We start from the raw sequence: 25,870 nt of genomic DNA, 5'->3' as shown, positions 1-25,870 counted from the left end.
TCCAAACAAGTAAGGGACAATGTTGTTGAGAAGTACAAGTCAGGGTTAGGTTATAAAAAAATATCCAAATCTTTGATGATCCCCAGGAGCACCATCAAATCTATCATAACCAAATGGAAAGAACATGGCACAACAGCAAACCTGCCAAGAGACGGCCGCCCACCAAAACTCACAGACTGGGCAAGGGTAGCTCTGGAGGAACTGCAGAGTTCCACAGCAGAGACTGGAGTATCTGTACATAGGACGACAATAAGCCGTACACTCCATAGAGTTGGGCTTTATGGCAGAGTGGCCAGAAGAAAGCCATTACTTTCAGCAAAAAACAAAATGGCACGTTTTGAGTTTGCAAAAAGGCATGTGGGAAACTCACAAAATGTATGGAGGAAGGTGCTCTGGTCTGATGAGACAAAAGTTTTACTTTTCGGCCATCAAAGAAAACGCTATGTCTGGCGCAAACCCAACACATCCAATCACCCAAAGAACACTATCCCCACAGTGAAACATGGTGGGGGCAGCATGTGTGAAACTCACAAAATGTATGGAGGAAGGTGCTCTGGTCTGATGAGACTAAAATTGAACTTTTCGGCCATTTAGAAAACGCTATGTCTGGCGCAAACCCAAAACATCAAATCACCCAAAGAACACCATCCCCACAGTGAAACATGGTGGTGGCAGCATCATGCTGTGGGGATGTTTTTCAGCAGCTGGGACTGGGAAACTGGTCAGAGTTGAGGGAAAGATGGATGGTGCTAAATACAGGGATATTCTTGAGCAAAACCTGTACCACTTTGTGCGTGATTTGAGGCTAGGACAGAGGTTCACCTTCCAGCAGGACAATGACCCCAAACACACTGCTAAAGCAACACTTGAGTGGTTTAAGGGGAAACATATAAATGTGTTGGAATGGCCTAGTCAAAGCCCAGACCTCAATCTAATAGATAACCTGTGGTCAGACTTAAAGATTTCTGTTCACAAGCACAAACCATCCAAATTGAAGGAGCTGGAGCAGTTTTGCAAGGAGGAATGGGCAAAAATCCCAGTGGTAAGATGTGGCAAGCTCATAGAGACTTATACAAAGTGACTTAGAGGTGTGATTGCCGCAAAAGGTGGCTCTACAAAGTATTGACTTTAGGGGGGTGAATAGTTATGCACATTGACTTTTTCTGTTATTTTGTCCTATTTGTTGTTTGCTTCACAATAAAAAAAAAAACATCTTCAAAGTTGTGGGCATGTTCTGTAAATTAAATGATGCAAATCCTCAAACAATCCATGTTAATTCCAGGTTGTGAGGCAACAAAACACAAAAAATGCCAAGGGGGTGAATACTTTTGCAAGGCACTGTGTATATATATATATATATATATATATATATATATATATATATATATATATATATATACATACATACATACATACATATATATATATATATATATAAAAATCAAAATGGAGTCATGCACTCTCTGGAGATTTTTAAATGTGCTTTTAATATACTCAAAAAGTGATGTGACATTTTGGGGATCTCACCCCTTCATCAGACAAGGTGGGCTGAGATCCCCGAAACGTCACATAATTTTCTGAGCATATTAAAAGCACATTTAAAAAACTCTAGAGAGTGTGAGTCTGCTTTTGGATCTTATTATTACTTCGCCCACACCCTGGTAGATGCTGCTGGAAGTGAGTGCGCTTTTTGTGATTTTTTTTATATACATATAACACCTGAGACCTAATTTCTTTGAGCCCTTATAACTATTTAATGCAATATTTTTTATTAATCCTTTTTATCAGTGTTATTATGAGTGTAACTATACTTTTAATTGTATTTTTGATATGTTTTGTGCAACTTTTTTGTCTCTCATAACAGTTACCCGAGCTCTGAATATCTTAACGTCATAAATTCAATTGCGATCAAACAAACACGTTTACTTTCAATTTGTAATACTTGCTACCCCTTATCACTCACGAGCACACCACTTGTAACCTAGCTCTTAATTGGTAACACCAATCACTGCAAACAGCAGAATACTTCTTTGTAGAGAGTTAGGTAACATAACATGAGAGAGAGACAATATTTATGTTTTATCTTTATCAAGTTAATTTATTAAATCAAGTCGTAACCTATTGTTCTGCATCTTATAAAATAAAATCTGCTAAAGTTTGTTTAGCTAAATATAAGCTTGTAAGGAACACAAGCATTGTTAAAACTGAAGTACCATCTGGATTTTATATGGTTAGATGATCAGCTGCAGAAAACTTTAAAACATGCTGTGCTAAAGGGATGTCCAACTTCAGTCCTTGAGGGCTATGAACAGATCTTAATTTCAGAATCTCTCTATGTGAGCTCATTAACATTCACTTGGTAAATGCTCAGTCTCTCAAGCAAAGAAATCCTGAAATCATGGTCCACTTCCCCTTGGAGGCTAACGCTTGACAATCACTCCTTAGGCAATGTTTATTTAAAAAAAAAAGAAGAATAAAAACCATGGATGTCGTTCTATATGATATACATTTTGCTGTGAAACTATTTCAATATTTTATTTAATTACTTTTAAGAAAGGGATTTGTTTAGTCCTAGTCAAGCATCTTGGTAAATCAGAGTATCACTGTATGTATGTACATATATATATATATATATATATATATATATATATATATATATACATATACAGTACTAGTTGATAAGCCTGCCCAGAGGGCATTCTAATTGTTAAAAATGCAAACCTCCAAGCTACAAAAATTAAAAAAGTAAAAATACAGAAAAAAATAAATAAAGCTATCCAAAATACTAAAATTAAACCTAAATTAATACCACTATAAAAATAAAAAATCCTGCCGCAAAATAAAAAAAACCCTAATCTAATACTAAACTACCAATAGCCCTTAAAAGGGTTTTTTGTAGGGTATTGCCCTAAAGAAATCAGCTCTTTTACATTAAAAATAAACAAAGTCCCCCCTAACAGTAACCCCCATTCACAAAAGCCCCCAAAATAAAAGAAACCTAACACTAATAAACTAAACTACCCATTTCCCCTAAAGGAACATTTGTATGGGCATTGTCCTTAAAAGGGCAATCAGCTCTTTTTTACTGGCTTTAAAAGGGCATTCAACTCATTTTGAAATTGCCCAAAAAACCCTAATATAAAAAACAAACCCCACCCAAAAAAAACCCCAAAAAACTAACACTAAAGCCCCAAATAGGTACTCACGGTTTCAGAAGTCTGGTGGAAGTCTTCTTCCAGGTGGGTCCATCATCTTCATCCACAGCGAAGGTGGCACGGAGCGGAGGTCCGGAGCGGTCTTCCCAGATGTGGTCATCTGTGGCAGCTTCGGCGGTCTTCGGCGTCAGCGGCGGTCCTCGCGCCAGCAGTGGTCCTCAGATGCATGGAGGATTTTCTTCATCCGATGTCCATCGTATACTGAATATTGAATGCAAGGTACCGCAATCAATTTGGGGTACCTTGCATTCCTATTGGCTGACTTTTTCAAAACAGCCAATAGGATTAGAGCTTCTGAAATCCTATTGGCTGTTCAAATCAGCCAATAAGATTTCAGTAGCTCTCATCCTATTGGCTGATTTTGAAAATTTCAGCCAATAGGAATGCAAGGTACCCCAATAAATATTGGGTACCTTGAATTCAATCTTCGGTGTGCGGCGGACTATCACATGATGAGGAACCTCCACGCCTGCCTTCGCTCTGCGCACATCTGGGAAGACTGCCACATCTGGGAAGACCGCTCCGGACCTCCGCTCCGTGCCGCGCCGCCTTCGCTGTGGATGAAGATGATGGACCTGCCTGGAAGAAGACCCTCTCCGCCGGACTTCTGAAACCATGAGTACCTATTTGGGGCTTTAGTGTTAGTTTTTTTTTTAATTTTTGGGGGTTTTTAGGGCAATTTGCAAAAGAGCTGAATGCCCTTTTAAGGGAAATGCCCATTCAAATGCCCCTTTAGGGGCAATGGGTAGTTTAGGTTTATTAGCGTTAGTTTTTTTTATTTTGGGCAGTTTAGTGGGTGGGTGGTTTTACTGTTAGGGGAGACTTTGTTTATTTGTAATGTAAAAGAGCTGATTTCTTTAGGGCAATATGGCAAAAAGAGAAGTGGATCCACTACAAAACGGTTAAAACATTCAATATTTAATCAAAAAAAGGTTTAAAACAAATAATGCTGGGGAGCACTTAACAGAGTATGGTCATAGCAGACATAGCACTGGGCTTACGCATTTCGGCTTAGTGAGCCATAATCATAGCCTTTATTGATTGAATACACGCACAAACTCTCGTGTTCTTTAGGACAATGGCTTACAAAAAAGCCCTTTTAAGGGCTATTGGTATCTTATTCTTAGATTAGGGGGTGTTTTTATTTTGGGGGGCTTTTTTATTTTTATAAGGGTTTTAGGTTTCATTTTGGATAGTGTTTATTATTTTTTGTAATGTTAGCCTTTTTTATTTTCTGTAATGTTAGATTAATGTAATGTATTTTTTTTTTAATTTTAATTGTAATGTAGGATTTTTTAAATGTAATTAAGGTGTTAGGCTAGGGGACTTTGTCATTAAATTAGTTTTTTTGCGTTGTGGGGGTTGGGGTTTTAGGAGTTAATAGGCAATTTAGGTTTAATGCGTTGTGGGGAGTTGGCGGATTAGAGGTTAATAGATGTATTAGGTAGTTTGCGATTTTGTGGTTGGCGGATTTAGGGGTTAATCATTTTATTGGGTATTTTTTTTTTATTAATACTTTGTGCGAGCGGTTATTTTTAATTTTTTTAATACTTATTGCGGGCGGTTATTTTTAAAAAAAATTTCAATACTTATTGTGGCGGTTATTATATATATTTTTTTTAATGCTCAGTTTGCCTTCACTGCATCCCGTTGGATTCCAAAAATGGCAGGGTGATGAATGAACCACCCCTGGATGCAGCTTCGCTGCAACCAGGTGAATTCTTTTGGCTGCCTCACGCTGCCAACATTCCTTTGAGGAGGCCTGCGCAACTGGCAACACCGATGGACGCTTTGCAAATGCCATTATAGTATCTAGAGAAATCAAAATAGAGGGCGCCACATGGTGCAGATCAGATGGTAAATGATATGACAGACTAGGAACACAAAGGAATCCTACTCACGAGATGTAGAGCACAGATGTACAAAAACAGCAGTCCGGAACCACTTGTCGTCCGGTGGACCAAATGGATATGATCACAGGGGCGAATCCTCGTCTCACCAGGGAGAGTCCAGGGATGCCTTGGGGCAGGAGTCAGTCAGCAGATAGGAATCCAACAGTGTCCAGTCCCACACCTCAACTGACTAGAGAAGAGGCTAGACCAGTTCCAAGAGAGTCATCGATTCAGAAGAGCAAAAAGGTAGGCAGCAAGTGAGGAGATGAATACATCTTTAAAATTTATTAAAATAGTAAAAACATAAGCAACGCGTTTCTCAGTGTAACACACTGTTTCATCAGGCTGTTTCATCAGGATGTATTTTTTGATTTCTCTAGATTCCCTATCCTTGTGTCATGGCGTGACACTCTAGAGGAGCGGCCCTCCCGTTTGGAACATCACCTTTTCTGGGACTTTACATTACGGATATTAAGGACCTGGCCGTCACATGCCATCCCATTTCGGATGACAGTTTGTATATTATAGATATTATTGTCCTATCTTTCTTATAATCATTTTTTAGACACTTGCTTTTATTTTTTTTCCTGTTACCGTTTGTTACTCCTAGGCGCCTCTTTCAAGTACCTTAGTGATATTAGTTGTTACTAGAGTACTAGTTTGCCATTATAGTATATATATAATATATATATATATATATATATATATATATATATATATATATATATATATATATATATATTATTTTTTTTCAGCCTGATCAGTGAAATACAGAATTTACGATAAAGTTCCTAAAAAAAATTCCTTGGATTCTAAATTTTTTCCAAAAATGTTCCTTTCATTAAAAATATTTTTTTTGTTTTTAGTTCATATACTGGTAGCATTTGTTTCAAACAAATTTCGTTAAAATGTTTTTGTTTTAACTAAAATTTCCGCTTATAGCTACAGTGCAGATTTTTGCCATTTTGAAGCTATAATGATCTATTATTAGCTTCAGTTTTGTTATTCTATGTAATTATTAAACTTATTCTTTCATTTATACATCTAATTTTTGTGCACTGCATTTTTGATAAAAATAAAAAAATTTTACTTAAAGGTAAGCAATAAACTTAGTAAAAAATAAAACAGAGAACTTGTTTTTTTAACTATTACTGAAAAATAAAGTCCCTTTAAAGGGCCAGTTGACCCACCAAATAATGTTATATGATTCTGCATATAGTGCAGAATTATATAACATTAGCTTAGCTCCAGCTTTCTAAAGAAAAGGATTGCACAGATATTTTCAGAAAATTATTTTTTCAGAACGCCGCCCCTGGCTCTACTAAGCAGGTCTGTTTTTTCCTAAGCGCATCGGGCATGCTGTCTAGTCACAGCGTGCCCGATTGCGCCATTAAACCCAATGTAGTTTGCTCCCGCTACCAGACCAGAGCGGGAGCGAGCTACATTGAGTTTAATGGCGTGATTCATTTTCTTAGGAAAATATCTGTGCAATCCTTTTCTTTAGAAAGCTGGCGTTAAACTAATGTTGTATAATTCTGCACTATATGCAGAATTATATAATATTATTTGATGGGTTTACTGGCCCTTTAAGAGACACCAATTGCAAATTAAACCAGTCCAAAGGTAGACGCTAGCACCAATGCAACAAAAGGTAAGATATTTTTCAATTTATAAGTAATATAACTTAGTAAAAAACAAAGAACTCCTTTTTATTAACTATTAACTTAGAAATTAAATGAAAAATCTCTCTTCAAAAGAAACTAAGGGCACATTAAACCAGTCCACCAGCAGCCACTAGCAGCAATGCAACAGAAGGTAAGAAGAACATACAAGTACAATAAATTAGTAAACAAACAGAGAACATGTTTGTTTTTTTATCTATTAACTTAGTACTGAAGACAAATATCCCTTTGAGACATTAAAGGGACACTGTACCCAAAAATTTTCTTTCATGATTCAGATTGAGCATGAAATTTTAAGCAACTTTCTAATTTACTCCTATTATCAAATTTTCTTTATTCTCTTGGTATCTTTATTTGAAATGCAAGAATGTAAGTTTAGATGCCGGCCCATTTTTGTGAACAACCTGGGTTGTCCTTGCTAATTGGTGGATAAATTCATCCACCAATAAAAAAAGTGCTGTCCAGAGTACTGAAACCGAAAAAAAGCTTAGATGCCTTCTTTTTCAAATAATGATAGCAAGAGAACGAAGAAAAATTGATAATAGGAGTAAATTAGAAAGTTGCTTAAAATTGCATGCTCTTTCTGAATTACAAAAGAAAAAATGTGGGTTCAGTGTCCCTTTAAGTCCACCACCATCTGCTAGCAGCAATGCAACAGAAGGTAAGAAGTTTTTTAACTTACACTACTGAACGGAAACAAAAAATGTCCCTTTAAGAGAAGACACTAGCAGCCACTAGAACTTTTGAAACTTAATATAACAAACTTAGTAAAACAATGAAGAACTTGTTTTACTCAAACTATTAGCACTACTAAACTGTTGTACTAACTTTTAAAATGAAATATTTATAGGGACACTCAGGTTTTATTAAATTTTCATGATTCAGATAAATCATGTAATTTTAAACAACTTTCCAATTTACTTCCATTAAAAAAAATGTGCACAGTCTTTTATATTTACTCTTTTTTGAGTCACCAGCTCCTACTGAGCATGTGCAAGAACTCAGACTATACGTATATGCATTTGTGATTGGTTTATTGCTATCACATGGTACAGGGGGAGTGGAAATATACATAACTTTGCAATGTGTTAGAAAATAATCTACTACTCATTTGAAATTAAGAGTAAATGCTATTGTATTGCCCTGTTATCTTGCATTTGTTGATTATGCAAATCTACTGTGTTTACTGGTCCTTTAACAATTTACACAACTCTTGAACACTGCAACTAATCTGCAGTCCTGCAGATAAAAATATTTAAAATAATTCAATGTAATATGTATGTAGATTAGAGATAAATATATTTAATAACACACAATGTGCTGGCATATTCTTCTAGTCTAACCTCTCTTTAAATCAGGCACTGCCAGGCATTTGCACAAGCATTATAGTAATATGATATATTATATTAGCAACAAGTAATACAAATCGCTCTCATTGAGGAAGCACAGTCACACAGGTACTGCCAGCACACTGATACACACTGGTCTGAGGCTGAAAGCGTTAGGCAGTAACTTAAAGGGATAGTAAAGTCCCAATTAAACTATCATGGGTCAGATAGGGCATGTCATTTTAAACAAGTTTCTTATTTACTTTTATCATAACATTTGCTTTGCTCTCTTGGTATTCTTTGTTGAAAGCTAAACCTAGGTAGGCTCATATGCTAATTTCTAAGCCCTTGAAGGCCACCTCTCATCTGAAAGTATTGACAGTTTTTCACAGCTAGAGGGCATTAATTCATGTGTTTCATATAGATAACACTGTGCTCATGCACGTGAAGTTATTTAAGAGTCAGCACTAATTGCCTGAAATGCAAGTCTGTCAAAAGATCTGAGATTAGGAGGCAGTCAGCAGAAGCTTAGATACAAGGTAATTACAGAGGTAAAAAGAATATATTTCTATAACAGTGTTGGTTATGCAAAACTGGGGAATGGGTAATAAAGAGATTATATATCTTTCTAAACAATAACATTTTTGATGTTTACTATCCCTTTAAATTTCCCTCTTTGGCTTCAATCCCTCCCCCTGAGAATGCTGAATGGGTAGAAAACGTCACAAGCTTCCAATGACAGGCTGATAGAACCTGTCAATCTATTCACTGCTACTTCCTGGTTTATATTCATTGGCTAAAGCATGCCTGTATGATAAAAGCAGCATCCGAAAAACACAAAAATGCAAAACAAAATAATGCACATTTATTTTATTTTTGGTTTCATTTTCGTTTTTGGGTGTTTTTATTTTCGGTATGCAATGAAAATAATGAAAATTACATTTTTGCTATTTTCTTTTATTCTTCCAAAAATGAATACACATCCCTAGTTTTCTTTATATATCTACATACAATTACCACTGTCTGACTCCTAGAAGTATGTTTGGCTCCAAAATATTCTTCCTGGCTCCTAAGTTTTAAACAGATTTGTCGAACCCCTGCATTTATGTTTGATTTCATAAAGACTTCTCAGTACAGTTTATTATCTTTTGATAATGATATTACTACTACCCATAATAATAATATAACTTTTTTCAAGATTTTTATGCAAAATGACATTGATCTATAGATGTATATTTGTTAGTAAAACCAGTGTCCAAAAGTATTATTTCTCAACTCTACAAAAAATAAAATAAAAATAAAAAAACACACACAAACATACTACAACAAACAAGTATTTACAAGCTAGTAGTAATTATCCCAGATATGTCAAGATATTGTAAAAAGTCTAAAGAGTATTTGTTCTGATTTCTCTGCGTACAATATGAAATCTGTCAAGGTTGCTGAAGAACTTGAAGTAGAGGGATTTCATTTGATAGGTAATATAAAAGTCAACAAAGAAAGATACTTAAAAGGACACTAAACCCAAATTCTTTCTTTAATGATTCAGATAGAGCATACAATTTTAAGCAACTTTCTAATTTACTCCTATTAATTTTTCTTTGTTTTCTTGCTATCTTTATTTAAAAAGCAGGAATGTTTACGAGCCAGCCCATTTTTGGTTGAGAACCTGGATTATGCTTGCTTATTGGTTTGCTAAATGTATCCACCAATAAGCAAGCGCTATCCAGGGTTCAGAACCTAAAATGGGCTAGCTCCTATGCTTTAAATTCCTGCTTTTTAAATGAAGATAGCAAAAGAACCAAGAAAAATTGATAGGAGTAAATTTGAAAGTTGCTAAAAAAATTGCATGCTCTATCTGAATCATTAAAAGAAAAAATTGGGTTTAGTATCCCTTTAAAATCAGCAACATGTATGAACATCATAGGATAAAGTCAACATGTCCAGACTGATGTACTTTAGAAAAGTCCTTGGCCTCTAGTTATCAAGCCGTCAACCTCAAATACGCTGGAATTCCACAGCGTATTTGTGACAAGGCTGATTCGCCTAAATTATCAAGCCCTGCTGCCCGGCAAAAGTAGAATTTTGTGACGTAAGCTTCGATCTGCTGGACTCAGTCAGACACAGATCGATTCTTACGTCACTCCAGATGTTCCGAACGCAAGTTCGGCACAATTTGACTACTTTTGGGAGTTATCAAATGACTACCAGGTATGCTCGGCACTTTTCTGGCCCAGCGTACCTGGTTTTCAATCCGCCGCCCTGGAGGCGGCAGATCCCATAGGAATCAATGGGAGTCTGACCATAGCGAAAGCTCATGTTCGCTGCTGCCAGACATCCCATTGATTCCTATGGGAAACGTCTGCACCTAACACCCTAACATGTACCCAAGTCTAAACACCACTAATCTGTCCCCCCCTACATCGCCGCAACTAAATAAATGTATTACCCCTAAACCGCTGCTCCCGGAGCCTGCCACAACTATAAAAAACATTTTAACCCCTAAACCCGCCGCTCCCGAGCCTGCCACAACTATAATAAACATTTAACCCCTAAACCGCCGCTCCCGGAGCCCACCGCCACTCTAATAAACTCATTAACCCCTAAAACGCTGCTCACCGGACCCCGCCGCCACCTACATAATAGCTATTAACCCTTTCCTGCCTCCCTATAACCGCCGCCACCTATAATAAATTTATTAACCCCTATCCTGCCGATCCCGTACCCCGCCGCGACTAAAATAAATTGTTTAAACCCCTAAACCGCCGCTCCCAGACCCCGCTGCAACCTATAGTAAACTTATTAACCCCTAATCTCCCCCCCTACAACCGTTGCCACCTATAATAAATTTATTAACCCCTATCCTGCCCCCCCTACCACCACCATCTATATTAAACTAATTAACCCCTAAACCTAAGTCTAACCCTAACCCTAACACCCCCCTAACTTAAATATTATTTTAATAAGTATAAATAAAATTACTATTATTAACTAAATTAATCCTATTTAAAACTAAATACTTACCTATAAAATAAACCCTAATATAGCTACAATATTACTAATAATTATATTCTAGCTATTTTAGGGATTTATTTTTATTTTACAGGCAACTTTAAATTTATTTTAACTAGGTACAATAGCTATTAAATAGTTATTAACTATTTAATAGCTACCTAGTTAAAATAAAGACAAATTTACCTGTAAAATAAAAACTAACCTAAGTTACAAATACACCTAACATTACACTATCATTAACTAATTTATTCCTATTTAAAACTAAATACTTAGCTGTAAAATAAACCCTAAGATAGCTACAATGTATTTAATAATTACATTGTAGCTATTTTAGGATTTATATTTATTTTTACAGGTAACTTTGTATTTATTTTAACTAGGTAGAATAGTTATTAAATAGTTATTAACTATTTAATAACTACCTAGCTAAAAGAAATACAAAATTACCTGTAAAATAAATCCTAACCTACAATTAAACCTAACACTACACTATCATTGAATAAAATAAATTAATTAACTACAAATACCTACAATTAAATACAATTAAATAATTAACAAAAGTACAAAAAATAAAAAAAATATTACAAGATTTTTAAGCTAATTACACCTAATCTAAGCCCCCTTATAAAATAACAAAGCCCCCCAAAATAAAAAAATGCCCTACCCTATTCTAAATTACGAAAGTTAACAGCTCTATTACCTTACCAGCCCTTAAAAGGGCCTTTTCGGGGCATGTCCCAAAGGAAATCAGCTCTTTTGCATGTTAAAAAAAATACAACCCCCCCAACATTAAAACCCACCACCCACATACCCCTACTCTAACCCGCCCAATCCCCCCTTAAATAAACCTAACACTACCCCCCTGAAGATCATCCTACCTTTAGCCGTCTTCAGCCAGCCGACCACCGATGGAACAGAAGAGGACATTCGCAGTGGCCGAAGTCTTCATCCAAGGTGCGCTGAAGAGGTCTTCCATCCGATAGAAGTCTTCATCAAGGCGGCGTCTTCAATCTTCATCCATCCGGAGCGGAGCCATCTTCAAAGCAGCTGACGCAGAGCCATCTTCATCCACCGACGGCCTACTCGCCGAATGAATTCCTTTAAGTGATGTCATCCAAGATGGCGTCCCTCGAATTCCGATTGGCTGATAGGATTCTATCAGCCAATCGGAATAAGGTAGGAAAAATTCTGATTGGCTGATCCAATCAGCCAATCAGATTGAGCTTGCATTCTACTGGCTGATCAGAACAGCCAATAGAATGCGAGCTCAATCTGATTGGCTGATTGGATTAGCAAATCGGATTGAACTTGAATCTGATCAGCGCCCCTTGGATGAAGACTTCAGCCACTGCGAATGTCCTCTTCTGTTCCATCGGTGGTCGGCTGGCTGAAGACGGCTAAAGGTAGGATGATCTTCAGGGGGGGTAGTGTTAGGTTTATTTAAGGGGGATTGGTGGGTTAGAGTAGGGGTATGTGGGTGGTGGTTTTAATGTTGGGGGGGTTGTATTTTTTTTAACATGCAAAAGAGCTGATTTCTTTGGGACATGCCCCGAAAAGGCCCTTTTAAGGGCTGGTAAGGTAATAGAGCTGTTAACTTTCGTAATTTAGAATAGGGTAGGCATTTTTTTTTTTGGGGGGCTTTGTTATTTTATAAGGGGGCTTAGATTAGGTGTAATTAGCTTAAAAATCTTGTAATATTTTTTATTTTTGTACTTTTGTTAATTTATTAATTGTATTTAATTGTAGGTATTTGTAGTTAATTAATTTATTTTATTCAATGATAGTGGTAGTGTTAGATTTAATTGTAGGTTAGGATTTATTTTACAGGTAATTTTGTATTTCTTTTAGCTAGGTAGTTATTAAATAGTTAATAACTATTTAATAACTACCTAGCTAAAAGAAATACAAAATTACCTGTAAAATAAATCCTAACCTACAATTAAATCTAACACATACACTATCATTGAATAAAATAAATTAATTAACTACAAATACCTACAATTAAATACAATTAAATAAATTAACAAAAGTACAAAAAATAAAAAAATATTACAAGATTTTTAAGCTAATTACACCTAATCTAAGCCCCCTTATAAAATAACAAAGCCCCCCAAAATAAAAAAATGCCCTACCCTATTCTAAATTACGAAAGTTAACAGCTCTATTACCTTACCAGCCCTTAAAAGGGCCTTTTCGGGGGCATGTCCCAAAGAAATCAGCTCTTTTGCATGTTAAAAAAAATACAACCCCCCCAACATTAAAACCCACCACCCACATACCCCTACTCTAACCCACCCAATCCCCCCTTAAATAAACCTAACACTACCCCCCTGAAGATCATCCTACCGTTAGCCGTCTTCAGCCAGCCGACCACCGATGGAACAGAAGAGGACATTCGCAGTGGCCGAAGTCTTCATCCAAGGTGCGCTGAAGAGGTCTTCCATCCGATAGAAGTCTTCATCAAGGCGGCGTCTTCAATCTTCATCCATCCGGAGCGGAGCCATCTTCAAAGCAGCTGACGCAGAGCCATCTTCATCCACCGACGCCTACTCGCCGAATGAATTCCTTTAAGTGATGTCATCCAAGATGGCGTCCCTCGAATTCCGATTGGCTGATAGGATTCTATCAGCCAATCGGAATTAAGGTAGGAAAAATCTGATTGGCTGATCCAATCAGCCAATCAGATTGAGCTTGCATTCTACCTGGCTGATCAGAACAGCCAATAGAATGCGAGCTCAATCTGATTGGCCTGATTGGGATTAGCAAATCGATTGAACTTGAATCTGATCAGCCGCCCCTTGGATGAAGACTTCGGGCCACTGCGAATGTCCTCTTCTGTTCCATCGGTGGTCGGCTGGCTGAAGACGGCTAAAGGTAGGATGATCTTCAGGGGGGTAGTGTTAGGTTTATTTAAGGGGGATTGGGTGGGTTAGAGTAGGGTATGTGGGTAGTGGGTTTTAATGTTAAGGGGGTTGTATTTTTTTAACATGCAAAAGAGCTGATTTCTTTGGAGCATGCCCCGCAAAAGGCCATTTTAGGGCTGGTAAGGTAATAGAGCTGTTTAACTTTCGTAATTTAGAATAGGGTAGGGCATTTTTTTATTTTGGGGGGCTTTGTTATTTTATTAGGGGGCTTAGAATGAGGTGTAATTAGCTTACAAATACCTTGTAATATTTTTTTATTTTTTTGTACTTTTTATTTTTTTATTTTTTGTACTTTAGTTAGTTTATTTAATTGTATTTAATTGTAGGTATTTGTAGATAATTTATTTATTTATTTATGATAGTGTAGTTGTTTAATTGTAACTTAGGTTAGGATTTATTTTACAGGTAATTTTGTATTTCTTTTAGCTAGGTAGTTATTAAATAGTTAATAACTATTTAATAACTATTCTACCTAGTTAAAATAAATACAAAGTTACCTGTAAAATAAATATAAATCCTAAAATAGCTACAATGTAATTATTAATTACATTGTAGCTATCTTAGGGTTTATTTTATATGTAAGTATTTAGTTTTAAATAGGAATAACTAATTTAATAAGAGTGTTCTTTATTAGATTTATTTAATTAATATTTAAGTTAGGGGGGTGTTAGGGTTAGGGTTAGACTTAGGTTTAGGGGTTAATAATTTTATTATAGTTGCGGCGGTATAGGGGGGGGCAGGATAGGGGTTAATACATTTATTTAGTTGCGGGGGGGGGCCTCCGGCGGCGGCGGTATAGGGAGTAGAACAGTATAGTATAGTGTGGGTGCTTAGTGACAGCTTATCAATAAAGCTGTAGAAAAGCCGAAGAGCAGCGAGATCGGATGAGTGATACTATCACAGTCCGCTGCTCATTGCCCCGTACTTGGTGTGCGGCTTTTTGACAGCTTTTTTGATAACTTTGGCGAGCGTATTCAGGTCCGCGGAGGCGATGTGAGGTGAGCTTAGGCAGGCATATTGGGGCCGGCGATGGCAGGTAAGTAGACACGTTGATAACTAGAGGCCTTAGTCTGTGAAAAGCATTATTGGGGCTAAAAGAGGCTGCTCCCAGGTGGTAAAATGTCATAGAGCAAGCTAACAAGTTATTGAGCTGGTGTACGTTCCTGAGAGAGAGCTTCTCTTTCTGTATGTGAATGTAACTAATTTATATATATTTTATTGTCAGTTTTTTTATATATGTTTCAGTTGTAAAACCCACGTCACGTGCTAAAAATACACAAATTAAATTCAGTGAATTATCTTATTATTATTGGAGTATATTAACAGCAATATCTAGAACTCACTCACAAACACACACTCAGGCCTCCATCACAATCTTCCATGGATAAAGATAGCAAGAGAACGAAGAAAAATTGATAATAGGAGTAAATTAGAAAGTTGCTTAAAATGTCATGCTCTATCTGAATCATGAAAGAAAAAATTGGGTTCAGTGTCCCTTTAATATCAGTAGGAAAGTGTCCAGAAGTTGAAGGTTCTAAAGAACTAACATTTAAAGTAGTGGGGACAGAACCAATATGCTTCATCATGAAAATTACAGAGCTAGACTGAAAACCACACTAGGTAGACAAAAGATAATTAAGGATTAAAGAAACAGTCTATTCCAGAACATAAACGGCTAGATTTAGAGTTCTGCGGCCAAAGGGGTGCGTTAGCTATGCGTGCTTTTTCCCTCCGCACCTTTTAAATACCTCTGGTATTTAGAGTTCACAGAATGGCTGCGTTTTCAGTGCGTTAGGCTCCAAAAAGGGAGCGTAGAGCATAATTTAAAGCCACTGCAACTCTAAATTCCAGCGGTGCTTACGGACGCAGCCAGCTTCAAAAACGTGCTCGTGCATGATTCCCCCATAGAAAACAATGGGGCCATTTGAGCTGAAAAAAACCTAACACCTGCAAAAAAGCAGCGTTCAGCTCCTAACGCAGCCCCATTGTTTTCTATGGGGAAACACTTCCTACGTCTGCACCTAACACTCTAACATGTACCCCGAGTCTAAACACCCCTAACCTTACACTTATTAACCCCTAATCTGCCGCCCCCGCTATCGCTGACACCTGCATATTTTTTTAACCCCTAATCTGCCGCTCCATAAACCGCCGCTACCTACATTATCCCTATGTACCCCTAATCTGCTGCCCCTAACACCGCCTACCCCTATATTATATTTATTAACCCCTAATCTGCCCCCCCACAACGTCGCCTCCACCTACCTACAATAATTAACCCCTAATCTGCCGACCGAACCGCACCGCTACTATAATAAATGTATTAACCCCTAATCCGCCTCACTCTCCCGCCTCAATAACCCTATAATAAATAGTATTAACCCCTAATCTGCCCTCCCTAACATCGCCAACACCTAACTTCAAACATTAACCCCTAATCTGCCGACCGGGAGCTCACCGATATTCTAATAAAAAATTTTAACCCCTAAAGCTAACCCTAACCCTAACACCCCCCTTAAATATAATTTAAATCTAACAAAATAAATTAACTATTATTAAATAACTTATTCCTATTTAAAGCTAAATACTTACCTGTAAAATAAACCCTAATATAGCTACAATATAAATTATAATTATATTGTAGCTATTTTAGGATTAATATTTATTTTACAGGCAACTTTGTAATTATATTAACCAGGTACAATAGCTATTAAATAGTTAATAACTATTAATAGTTACCTAGTTAAAATAATTACAAAATTACCTGGAAAATAAATCCTAACCTAAGTTACAATTAAACCTAACACTACACTATCAATAAATTAATTAAATACAATACCTACAATTATCTACAATTAAACCTAACACTACACTATCAATAAATTAATTAAATACAATACCTACAAATAACTACAATTAAATAAACTAGCTAAAGTACAAAAAATAAAAAAGAACTAAGTTACAAAAAATAAAGAAATATTTACAAACATTAGAAAAATATTACAACAATTTTAAACTAAATACACCTACTCTAAGCCCCCTAATAAAATAACAAAGGCCCCCAAAATAAAAAAATGCCCTACCCTATTCTAAATTAAAAAAGTTCAAAGCTCTTTTACCTTACCAGCCCTTAAAAGGACCTTTTGTGGGGCATGCCCCAAATAATTCAGCTCTTTTGCCTGTAAATAAAACATACAATAACCCCCCAACATTACAACCCACCACCCACATACCCCTAATCTAACCCAAACCCCCCTTAAATAAACCTAACACGGATCAGCCAATCAGATTGAGCTTGCATTCTATTGGCTGATCGGAAAAACCAATAGAATGCAAGCTCAATCTGATTGGCTGATTGGATCAGCCAATCGGATTGAACTTGAATCTGATTGGCTGATTCCATCAGCCAAATCAGAATATTCCTACCTTAATTCCGATGGCTAATAGAATCCTATCAGCCAATCGGAATTCGAGGGACACCATCTTGGATGACGTCATTTAAAGGAACCGTCATTCGGCGAGTAGGCGTCGCTTGAAGAGGTTGGATCCGCATCGGCTGGGAAGAAGATGGCTCCGCTCCGGAAGAAAGAAGATTGAAGATGCGGCTTGATAGAAGACTTCATCCCGATGATGGACTTCCGACTTCAAGCCCGATGATGGAGTTCTTCAGCCGCCGCTTGGATCAAGACTTCGGACCCTCTTCTGGACCGATCGCTGAACCCGGTGAGGTGAAGACAAGGTAGGGAGATCTTCAGGGGCTTAGTGTTAGGTTTATTTAAGGGGGGTTTGGGTTAGATTAGGGGCATGTGAGTGGAGGGTTGTAATGTCGGGGGGGGGGGTATTGTATGTTTTTTTTTTACAGGCAAAACAGCTGAATTCTTTGGGGCATGCCCCGCAAAGGGCCCTTTTCAGGGCTGGTAAGGTAAAAGAGCTTTGAATTTTTTTAATTTAGAATAGGGTAGGGCATTTTTTTATTTTGGGGGGCTTTGTTATTTTATTAGGGGGCTTAGAGTAGGTGTAATTAGTTTAAAATTGTTGTAATATTTTTCTAATGTTTGTAAATATTTTTTTATTTTTTGTAACTTAGTTCTTTTTTATTTAGTTAGTTTAATTGTATTTATTTGTAGGTATTGTATTTAATTAATTTATTGATAGTGTAGTGTTAGGTTTAATTGTAGATAATTGTAGGTATTTTATTTAATTAATTTATTGATAGTGTAGTGTTAGGTTTAATTGTAACTTAGGTTAAGATTTATTTTCCAGGTAATTTTGTAATTATTTTAACTAGGTAACTATTAAATAGTTATTAACTATTTAATAGCTATTGTACCTGGTAAATATAATTACAAAGTTGCCTGTAAAATAAATATTAATCCTAAAATAGCTACAATATAATTATAATTTATATTGTAGCTATATTAGGGTTTATTTTACAGGTAAGTATTTAGCTTTAAATAGGAATAATTTATTTAATAAGAGTTAATTTATTTTGTTAGATTTAAATTATATTTAACTTAGGGGGTGTTAGGGTTAGACTTAGCTTTAGGGGTTAAAAAATTTAATATAGTAGCGGTGAGCTCCGGTCGGCAGATTAGGGGTTAATGTTTGAAGTTAGGTGTCGGCGATATTAGGGAGGGCCGATTAGGGGTTAATACTATTTATTATAGTGTTATTGAGGCGGGAGTGAGGCGGATTAGGGGTTAATAACTTTATTATAGTAGCGGTGAGGTCCGCTCGGCAGATTAGGGGTTAATAAGTGTAGGTAGGTGGCGGCGATGTGGGGGGGGCAGATTAGGGGTTAATAAATATAATATAGGTGTCGGCGGTATTAGGGGCAGCAGATTAGGGGTACATAGGGATAACTTAGCTGGCGGCGGTGTACGGAGCGGCAGATTAGGGGTTAAAAAATTTAATAGAGTGGCGGCGATGTGAGGGGACCTCGGTTTATGGGTACATAGGTAGTTTATGGGTGTTAGTGTACTTTAGAGCACAGTAGTTAAGAGCTTTCTAAACCGGCGTTAGCCCAGAAAGCTCTTAACTCCTGGGTTTTTTCTGCGGCTGGAGTTTTGTCGTTAGATTTCTAACGCTCACTTCAGCCACGACTCTAAATACCGGCGTTAGAAAGATCCCATTGAAAAGATAGGATATGCAATTGACGTAAGGGGATCTGCGGGATGGAAAAGTCTCGGCTGCAAATTGAGCGTTAGACCCTTTCCTGACTGACTCCAAATACCAGAGGGCGGTAAAAACCAGAGTTAGGAGCCTCTAACACTGGTTTTCACAGCTACCGCCCAACTCTAAATCTAGCCGTTAGTGTTTAGTTAGCATATGACAGGCTGCATTCATATGAGGATTATGGTTTTAGGTAAGTATTTACATCTTTATAAACATAATTATTACTGTCTTAATCTATGAAACCAGGGCTAGGGATGGGCACATTTTTGCAACATTAGAAATATAAAACAAATTTTATCACATTAATTTGTTTGTTTCGAATTTATAATGTTCGCGCAACATTCTAACATTTGTTTAATGTAAGGGTATTTCTAATGCTATCTTTAAATGTTATATTTGATTCAAAATTTTAATATTTGATTATTGCATAATTCAAACACTTATGCAATATTAAAATTAGAACATTTTTAATTGATATATTTGTAATAGTATGTATAATACTCTTTCAATGTATTAATAGAATTATGCAATGTTCAGATTTGAAACATTTGAATCAATGTACCTGTAATAGCATTTCTAATGCTCTCTTTAATGTAATATACAAATTACTAGTCCTAAAGCCTGTGTACACGGGTCATTTTTTGCAGTACAGCTTTCTCTCTCCTCCTTTCTTTTGCTCTCTTTCTCTCTATCCCCCCTCTCTTTTGCTCTCTCTCTTTCCCCCTCTCTTTTGCTCTCTCTCTCTCTCCCCTTCTTTTGCTCTCTCTCCCACTCTCTTTTGCTTTCTCTCTCGCCCTCCTCTCTTTTGCTCTCTCTCTCTCCCCCTCTCTTTTGCTCTCTCTCCCCCCTCTTTTGCTCTCTCTCTTCTCCGCCTCTCTTTTGCTCTCTCTCTCTCTCCCCCTCTCTTTTGCTCTCTCCCTCTCTTTTGCTCTCTCTCTCTCCCCCCCCTCTTTTGCTCTCTCTCCCCATCTTTTTCCTCTCTATCTCTTCTCTTTTGCTCTCTCTCTCCTCTTTTGCTCTCTCTCTCTCCTCTTTTGCTCTCTTTCTCTCTATCCCCCCTCTCTTTTGCTCTCTCTCTTTCCCCCTCTCTTTTGCTCTCTCTCTCTCCCCCCCTCTTTTGCTCTCTCTCCCACTCTCTTTTGCTTTCTCTCTCGCCCTCCTCTCTTTGCTCTCTCTCTCTCCCCTCTCTTTTGCTCTCTCTCCCCCCTCTTTTGCTCTCTCTCTTCTCCGCCTCTCTTTTGCTCTCTCTCTCTCTCTCTCTCTCTCTCTCTCTCCCCCCTCTCTTTTGCTCTCTCCCCCTCTCTTTTGCTCTCTCCCTCTCTTTTGCTCTCTCTCTCTCCCCCCCTCTTTTGCTCTCTCTCCCATCTTTTGTTCTCTCTCTTCTCCGCATCTCTTTTGCTTGCTCTCTCTCTCTCTTTCCCCCTTTCTTTTGCTCTCTCTCTCTCTCTCTCTCTCTCTCTCTCTCTCTCTCTCTCTCTCTCTCTCTCTCCTCTCTTTTGCTTTTGCTCTCTCTCTTTCTCTCCCCCTTTCTTTTGCTCTCTCTTTCCCTCATTTTTTGACCTCTCTCTCTCTTTTGCTCTTTCCCCCCCATCTTTTGTCTCTCTCCTCTATTTTACTCTCTCTCTCCTCTCTTTTGCTCTCTCTCCCCCCTCTATTGCTCTCTCTCCTCCCTCTATTGCTCTCTCTCCCCCCCCTCTTTTTGCTCTTTCTCCCCTCTCTTTTGTTCTCTCTCTCCCCTCTTTTGCTCTCTCTCCCTCACTTTAGCTTTCTCTACCCCCTCTCTTTTGCTCTCCCCCCTCTTTTGCTCTCTCTCCACCCTCTCTTTCCCTCCTCTTTTGCTCTCTCACCCCTCTGTTTTGCTCTCTCTCGCCCCTCTTTTGCTCTCTCTCCCCTGTATTTTGCTCTCTCTCCCCTCTCTTTTGCTCTCTCTACCCTCACTTTGGCTCTCTCTACCCCTCTCTTTTGGTCACTCTACCCCCTCTCTTTTGCTCTGTCTCCCCCCTCTTTTGCTCTCTCTGACTTCTCTTTTGCTCTCTCTTCCCCCTCTTTTGCTCTCTCTCCCCTCTCTTTTGATCTCCCCCCTTCTCTTTTGCACTCTCTCCCCCTCTCTTTTGCTCTCTCTCCCTTCACTTTGGCTCTCTCTACCCCCTCTATTTTGTTCTCTCTACCCCCTATCTTTTGCTCTCTCTCCCCCTCTTTTGCTCTCTCTCCCCTATCTTTTGCTCTCCCCCCTTCTCTTTTGCACTCTCTCCCCCTCTCTTTTGCTTTCTCTCCACCCTATCTTTTGCTCTCTCTCTCCCCTCTCTTTTGCTCTCTTACCCATCTCTTTTGCTCTCTCCCCTCTTTTGCTCTCTCTCTCTTCTCTTTTGCTCTCTCTCTTCTCTTTTCCTCTCTCTCTCTCTTCTCTTTTTGCTCTCTCTCTCTTCTCTTTTGCTCTCTCTCTCCTCTTTTGCTCTCTCTCTCTCTCTCTCCTCTTTTGCTCTCTCTCTCTTCTCTTTTGCTCTCTCTCTCTTCTCTTTTGCTCTCTCTCTCTCTCCTCTTTTGCTCTCTCTCTCCTCTTTTGCTCTCTCTCTCTCCTCTTTTGCTCTCTCTCTCTCCTCTTTTGCTCTCTCTCTCTCTCCTCTTTTGCTCTCTCTCTCTCCTCTTTTGCTCTCTCTCTCCCGTCTTTTGCTCTCTCCCCCGTCTTTTGCTCTCTCACCCCATCTTTTGCTCTCTCTCCCCCCTCTTTTTTGCTTTCTCTCCCCCTCTCTTTTGCTCTCTCTCTCCTCTTTTGCTCTCTCTCTCTCTCTCCTCTTTTGCTCTCTCTCTCTCCTCTTTTGCTCTCTCTCTCTTCTCTTTTGCTCTCTCTCTTCTCTTTTGCTCTCTCTCTCCTCTTTTGCTCTCTCTCTCCTCTTTTGCTCTCTTTCTCTCTATCCCCCCTCTCTTTTGCTCTCTCTCTTTCCCCCTCTTTTTTGCTCTCTCTCTCTCCCCCCCTCTTTTGCTCTCTCTCCCACTCTCTTTTGCTTTCTCTCTTGCCCTCCTCTCTTTTGCTCTCTCTCTCTCCCCCTCTCTTTTGCTCTCTCTCCCCCCTCTTTTGCTCTCTCTCTTCTCCGCCTCTCTTTTGCTCTCTCTCTCTCTCCCCCTCTCTTTTGCTCTCTCCCCCTCTCTTTTGCTCTCTCCCTCTCTTTTGCTCTCTCTCTCCCCCCCCTCTTTTGCTCTCTCTCCCCATCTTTTGTTCTCTCTCTTCTCCGCATCTCTTTTGCTTGCTCTCTCTCTCTCTTTCCCATTTCTTTTGCTCTCTCTCTCTCTCTCTCTCTCTCTCTCTCTCTCTCTCCCTCTCTTTTGCTCTCGCTCTTTCTCTCCCCTTTTTCTTTTGCTCTCTCTTTCCCTCATTTTTTGACCTCTCTCTCTCTCTCTTTTGCTCTTTCTCCCCCATCTTTTGTCTCTCTCCTCTATTTTACTCTCTCTCTCCTCTCTTTTGCTCTCTCTCCCCCCTCTATTGCTCTCTCTCCTCCCTCTATTGCTCTCTCTCCCCCCTCTTTTTGCTCTTTATCCCCTCTCTTTTGTTCTCTCTCCCCCCTCTTTTGCTCTCTCTCCCTCACTTTAGCTTTCTCTACCCCCTCTCTTTTGCTCTCCCCCCTCTTTTGCTCTCTCTCCACCCTCTCTTTCCCTCCTCTTTTGCTCTCTCACCCCTCTGTTTTGCTCTCTCCCCTCTTTTGCTCTTTCTCCCCTGTATTTTGCTCTTTCTCCCATTTCTTTTGCTCTCTCTCTCTCTCCCCTCTCTTTTGCTCTCTCTACCCTCACTTTGGCTCTCTCTTGCCCTCTCTTTTGGTCACTCTACCCCCTCTCTTTTGCTCTATCTCCCCCCTCTTTTGCTCTCTCTGACTTCTCTTTTGCTCTCTCTTCCCCCTCTTTTGCTCTCTCTCCCCTCTCTTTTGATCTCCCCCCTTCTCTTTTGCACTCTCTCCCCCTCTCTTTTTCTCTCTCTCCCTTCACTTTGGCTCTCTCGACCCCCTCTATTTTGTTCTCTCTACCCCCTATCTTTTGCTCTCTCTCCCCCTCTTTTGCTCTCTCTCCCCTCTCTTTTGCTCTCCCCCCCTTCTCTTTTGCACTCTCTCCCCCTCTCTTTTGCTTTCTCTCCTCCCTATATTTTGCTCTCTCTCTCCCCTCTCCTTTGCTCTCTCTCCCATCTCTTTTGCTCTCTCCCCTCTTTTGCTCTCCCTCTCTTCTCTTTTGCTCTCTCTCTTCTCTTTTGCTCTCTCTCTCTTCTCTTTTGCTCTCTCTCTCCTCTTTTGCTCTCTCTCTCTCTCCTCTTTTGCTCTCTCTCTCTTCTCTTTTGCTCTCTCTCTCTTCTCTTTTGCTCTCTCTCTCTCCTCTTTTGCTCTCTCTCTCCTCTTTTGCTCTCTCTCTCCTCTTTTGCTCTCTCTCTCTTCTTTTGCTCTCCCTCTCTCTCCTCTTTTGCTCTCTCTCTCTCCTCTTTTGCTCTCTCTCTCCTCTTTTGCTCTCCCTCTCTCTCCTCTTTTTCTCTCTCTTTCTCCTCTTTTGCTCTCTCTCTCCCATCTTTTGCTCTCTCCCCCCTCTTTTGCTCTCTCACCCCCATCTTTTGCTCTCTCTCCCCCCTCTTTTTTGCTTTCTCTCCCCCTCTCTTTTGCTTTCTCTCTCCAATCTTTTGCGCTCACACCCCGTCTGGCCCCGCACTGCCCACTCTGCCACTTGCCACGCCCTGCCCCTGTCACGGCTTGCCCACGTCACACCCATCCCATGGAGTCTGGATGAGAGATTGGAAATTCTATTTTGATATATTAGAATTGTATTCTTGAGTTTAGCTTGGCTAAAATTTTAGAGTTAGGACCAGTCTTTTGGTGGGACACCTTGTAAGTGGTGACTGGCTGAGCATAATATGGCCATATTGTGTGACTAAGATCCCATCTTTATTTAAAAAAAAAAAAAAATTATGATATATTAAGAAGGCAATTTTTGCAGCATTAAGGAAAAAAGTTGAAAAAGAGGGCGCCACATAGCGTAATAAAGTTTGAACAGAATGCAAGTTGAAATGAATCAAAAATGCTTACCAAATAGATATGCACCGTACTTTGACCGGTGCTGACAAGCCGGCTAACACTCACAGTGGTTAGTACACTGGTGTCTGTGGTCTGCAGCGTCTTAATGAAGGTCGAGTGATTCTGTCTGACTCCGTGTTTGGTCAATCACTTTCTTTACCAACGTAATATTGCTGTGTTAGATACACACTGCAAACAATGTGTCGGGCCTTGACCCTTGTAAATTGAAGATAAAAGCAAAGTACAACTTCCGTAAAAGTAAAAAAATATTTATTCCATACAAGTACCGCTACGCGTTTCTCGACCGCAACTGGTCGTTTCCTCAGGCATGAAATAGTGGATACAATTGATACAAAGTAAAAGGCTTATATGCAGTTGTATTTTAAAAACGGAAGTTGTCAAAGAACCTAAAAACCAATGATAGCTTAGTTGATACGGTGAGTATAATTGTCCCTGATTGAAGATTCAACTGTGAATTAACCCGTGAAACTGATAAAAAAGTCTGATTCGGCTATTTAGTCTGACCTCAAAAAACGATAACATCTAAAACGTTCTTTAAGGACGTAGATAGCAACAGCTATCTAGAATACCACAGTAACCATCATAGAAGTTGGATTAACAATGTCCCATATAGCCAGTTCAGACGCATTAGGAAAAACTGTTCAGAATATCAAACTTTTCTTGACCAGAGCCAAATTTTATACAACAGATTCATGGAAAAAAGTTATCCAGCCCACATTCTAGATCAAGCATTAACGAGAACAAAATTATTAGATAGAAATGCAATATTATCTAAGAACAAAAACATCAATCAAACAATGGATAAAACAACTGAGCAAAGTAGCACTATGTTTATCACGCAATACAATAATAGCTTTTACAAAATACAACAGATAATTTGTAAACACTGGCATGTCATCCAAAGGGACCCCATACTGAAAAGTATCGTACAGGACAAACCACGAATAGTCTATAGGAGAGCTCCTACTTTGAGAAGTAGACTAGCACCGAGTAAAATAGTTAAACACATACAACAGAAATTTAAAGACAACAAAATCAAGAAGGGTATTTTTGGCCTACAGGGAATCTACAAATGTGGCAAAACTGGATGTATTTCCTGTCAATATATCAAATCTGGTGCCAAACTATTTAAGTCTCATATCACTGGGGAAATTTTTCCTATCCAGGGCTTTTTCAATTGCGATTCCATTTTTGTCATATATCTATTGGAATGTGTATGCGGCCTACAATACGTTGGCCGCACCTCCAGAAAGGCAAAAACAAGGTGGGGTGAACATTTTCGTAATTGTAAAAATTGCAAGAAATCAAAAATTAAACATAGTGTCCCTAATCATTGTATAACAAAACATCAAGGCAATCCTTACATTTTTAAATATTTACCTATAGATTTTATCCCCAAGTCCTCAGATTATAATAGAGTCAATAAACTTAGACAACGAGAAACCTTTTGGATTTTTAAATTGAAAACTTTGTTTCCGGAAGGTTTAAATGCCAACTTGGACTTGGCTGCCTTCAATTAAGGTTTCTCTAAATCTGGTAGCTCAACCCATCTGAATATAAGCCATCTTCATTCACCACT

This window comes from Bombina bombina, chromosome 3 (genome assembly GCF_027579735.1).
Source record: "Bombina bombina isolate aBomBom1 chromosome 3, aBomBom1.pri, whole genome shotgun sequence".
NCBI lineage: Eukaryota > Metazoa > Chordata > Amphibia > Anura > Bombinatoridae > Bombina > Bombina bombina.
This window is presented reverse-complemented; position numbering follows the sequence as displayed.